Genomic DNA, 4310 nt, shown 5'->3' with positions numbered 1-4310 from the left:
GAATAGGGCTGGTTATGGATATTTGGTTCTGGCTACTATTATTCTTCCAGTGACAAAAAGAGACCAACCACATCTGACTTCCCATGTACCAATACAAACTGACAGTCAACTGACTGGACAAAGGAAAGCTTTTTCACGGGCAAATTCTGAATTAGCCCACTTTTTTTTTTTTTTTTTTTGCCATTGGCAATAGCAGATATTGGCTGCTAGCCACACTTGCTCCCAGTTGGCCTTGAAAAGACCTGGCATCCAGAGCCATTTCCTCCTTTGAAAGGATGAATGTATTCCTACCTGAGAGAACTGTGTGAGTCTTGAGTGGAACTGATTACTCCTTTTTTTCTGAGCCTGGATAAAGATGGTGCTTGATCAGGTAGGTTTTGGAGAGCTCTGAGTCAGCAAATCCTCAGCAGCTGAGTGTTCTGTAGGGGGACCAGGAACCAAGAGTTAACACACCAAGTAGGAAGACAGATATCTCAGGAGATGAGCAGTCATTTCTTCTCTAAAAGTGGCACGGTATCCAAGGAGGGTAACCTAGGAGGGATTTTGTCATGCCTGCACTTACACTGAGCAAGGCATAGGTATAAAATATCCCTGATGAGAAGCTAAGCAGCATATTGTGGTGAGAAATGTCACCTCTGGATGAGTGTGACAGTGGCAAACAGAGATGCACAGAGAAATGGTTAGAGTGGAGACTGCCCTTGAAGAACTGACCTACCACCATGTGTCCAGCTCTCTATTCTCTGTGATGGTTCTCACAGGAATAACTGCAAGAGGCTACTTTAAACTAGCCAGTGAATGCTAGACCATGCACTTGCTGTTCCAGGAGAGCCAGACATCCGCTATTTTCCAAGTAACTCCATGCCACAGGTCATTTCCCAATTGTCAGTGTTCTCCAGCTGCTCTCATTTCACAGGCTCCTCTATAAAATTGCTCCAGTAAGGCATTAGAACTGCAGATGCCCTTGGCATTTGGAAGAGGTATCTACAATATTTGATTTTTTTTAGCTTCCTTCTGCTTCCTTGCCCTGTTATCCCTGGACTCTGTGTCTACCTCTTTCTTGGTCCTGTCTCTGTACCAATCGCTTTAGCCAAAATGCTCTGACTGTCACAGAAAACCCTCTGCTTATATGCTGAACATCTCTGCATGAACAGACCTCATTATCATGTGGCAAGAGGTCATTTACATATGCAAATCAGGTTAATGAGAGCAGAACTGTAAAAGGCTTCATTCCAGAGGCATTTGCATATCAAGCTTTAGAAATATTTGAGTGCTCTGCCCCTAGCTGTGCAACCAGGACACAGAAGCCCTGGCAGTATGTCTTCAGTGGCGATTATATCCACAGACAGCTGCCATCCTGGTTTGCAACAGCCTCTATCCGAGGTACTGGCTTGTTTGAACACAGAGGGTAGTTGTGTAATGTGCGCTTCTGCACCAGACTGCTAAGAAGCAGTTAAGCCTTGGCCCTTATTGGGACAACATGTAGGCTTCTGACAGGTAGATATATGCATTTCAGTATGAAGAATACAATTTCCTACGGTGTTGTCACTAACGCATGCCCGGTTTATGATGAATGAGGAAAACAATGCAGGTGCCAGGCATGGCTCTCTAAGAATATACTGTGTGTGTCACAGCATCGTGCAAAATACTGATCATGTTTATTCTGTAACTAACCGGGCCTTTAGCCCCCAGAGTACAAGGAGGGATCTCTTTTGGATGTTTCCAAATTACCCACAAGAGAGCTCAATTCCCTCCTCTGCCACAGACAGAATGGCTGCCCCCAGTCCCTCTCTTAGACAGGTTCTGGGCAAGCATGGTAGGTGTTTTCTGACTGTCTAATTGTGAAGCAAATTTGCACAAAAAGTTCCTTAGAAGAAGCATCTTTTGCTGATCTTTATTTAATTTTTTTTTCCAGCTGTTTTGTTTTCAGGAAGGACTATGAATGCTTTTTTACTGTAAAGCTTTCTCAGGTATTGCTCTCTGCCAGGGACTTCTGTGCCTGATTCCAGGGGAGAAAAGGCAATGATGTCATAATTTCTGAGAAAAGTTACTGATTTTCCCTTTGCTCCTGCCCAGTCCTGAGTAAGCTAAGCATGTTTCTGGCACATCCCAATGACTAATATAAGAAAAGACACTCCTTCTTGAAAGAGGTATTTCTCTGCCTTGATACACAGTACTACAACCTATACAGCTGCCAGGCAAATGCCAGGTGGGCAGCCTCAGAGTGAGATTGGTGCATGGTTTTGGTGATGACCCTGTATTTATTAGGCTGGAACAAGCCTCCAAAACACAGGACCTAACATGAAATGCCCCATTTATGCCCTCAGTTTATCTCTATCTCCACTTATTCTTAGGGACATGCAGATCACACGGAATAATTTACCATAATTCAAATAACAGTGTTCAACTGTTCAACAGTATGTCCAGTCCCATATGCTACTGTCCATGGATTTTCTCTCATTCGGCCTTGCTAACTCTACTGACTCAGTGTGGGTCAAACTCCACTGCAGTAACTCCTTGGAGTGATTCCTGTATTGCAACACTTTGCCTGTAGCTATTCTCAACAGCTCTAACATGACAGACAAGATTAATTATCTGTGCCTATAGGAGCAAGAATAGCTTTTACACCTTTGTGGAGGAGGAACCTGGGACTGAGCTGGTTTCTCTCTCTCAGCTGATGGCTATCACAGAAGATACTCAGTCCATATACAGTACACAAACACTTTGGCATTTGCCTGCTTTATGACACATCAGTAGATGGACACCACCATCTAATAAACCAGCTGCTTTTTGCATGGAGTTGATCTCACTGAAGACTGAAGACAAGATTCTCACACTTATCATGAAGAACAAATTTACCAGGGTGTCTGAAAGTCTGGATACCCCTTAAGGCCTATGCCATGCACCGTGTGTGCTCACATCAGAGCCTGCAGCTGAGCAACTTACCTTACTGATAGCACAGCTGGATGTGGTCATGACTTCATCACTGACAACTCATAGCTATGAGAATCCCCTCTTGTTTAAGAGCACTCTGGACTGAGCAGTCAGCATCCCTGCTGTGACCCCAGATTGTCACCTTTGGAAGCTGATCTCTCAGAAAAGCATTCCATCATTTCAGAGCAGAATTGTCCTCCTCTGTCAAAAACCTCTGCCACACATGTTTGCTAAGAGAAGAGAAAATCAAAATACAAATTGGTAAAATAAATACCTGTGGGGCTAATGAAAGTTGATGTCTTTTTTCCATGTTTGAATTCTACTTTTCAACTATGAAAATTCAAATTTAAGTAGCTCAAACTTACTGTCTTTGTTGTTTCTGGAGGTGTGTCTTTGTTCCACTGAATATCCCATTACGCTCACGTTTAAAGCTTCTCACACAGAATACAGTTTACCTCCTTGTGTAGCGTGAGATCAGAAGCCAGAGATTCTGTTTAGTAAACGACAGCTTAGGAGGTGTTCTGTTTTACATAAGCAATAGCCTAAAAGCAGCCAAACCAGAAGGGCAAAGAAAATGTAATCATTTCTAGGAAAAGGGAGCAGTCCTCTCATTATCATTCAATTGTTGGAAATATATATATGGATTTTTTTAGGTATTAATAATAAACAGTTTTTCACTGAATCACTTTTCAGGTTGATAATATAGCTTCCATGTTTTGCTTAAAACCCAGCCCTCCCTATCTTAAGAGCACTGAACTGATTTTATTGCCAATTCTGAAAAGTGTTAACAGGAGTAAATCTCCCCTCAAATTACTGCTGTTGTTCCTTTGCCCTGAGCCAAATTCACTGCTAAGCACCTCTGACCACACAGCCCATATAAATGTACATAATAGAGGAAGCGCCTCACATCTGCTTATTCTCACAGAATTAGGAAAAAAACTTACAAAAACCTATGTTACTGTAGTTTTTGATATATAAACGTATATATTTGGTTATAGCTTACTTTTTCATACCACATGCTCAATATTCAGCAGAAAAACTAAAGTCAGGTATGCAAATGCCAAAAAAAGTATGTAACATCCAGAGGAAAAAAAGAGGGAAACTAAAGCCATTTGGCGGTGTCAGTTTTCATTGTGCATTACATTGTGGGAGAGCTTTTGAACTCTGGTGTGGAGGAGCTTTATTAGAAACCAATTCTCCTCAGACCTCTGGAGGCCTAGTCCTATACATGAGCAAGCCAGGTGCCAAAAAGAAATAGGGAAACTCACAAAGAAGTGTGTTTCTAAGGTTTGAGCCAAACACAATGAACTACAGCAAGCAGGATTGCTACCAATGAGTTTAAATATTCCTGCAAGAAATTAAAGATGTTTCTTACTTTT

At 42.1% G+C, this 4310-nt stretch overlaps 1 long non-coding RNA gene across 1 annotated transcript; it reads right to left on the bottom strand.

Annotated features, from left to right (window-relative positions):
* Positions 1 to 297: 297 nt before the first annotated feature.
* Positions 298 to 3553, bottom strand: LOC108447990. Its single transcript, XR_001863734.1, has 3 exons — positions 3297 to 3553; positions 2944 to 3161; positions 298 to 419 (listed from the first exon to the last, which is right to left on the bottom strand). It is a non-coding gene; the product is annotated as an uncharacterized LOC108447990 (long non-coding RNA).
* Between the last annotated feature and the right edge of the window lie 757 nt (positions 3554 to 4310).

Source organism: Corvus brachyrhynchos, unplaced genomic scaffold, assembly GCF_000691975.1.
Source record: "Corvus brachyrhynchos isolate BGI_N302 unplaced genomic scaffold, ASM69197v1 scaffold14, whole genome shotgun sequence".
NCBI lineage: Eukaryota > Metazoa > Chordata > Aves > Passeriformes > Corvidae > Corvus > Corvus brachyrhynchos.
Note: the sequence above shows the minus strand (reverse complement) of the source record. Positions and strands in the feature narration are given on the sequence as shown.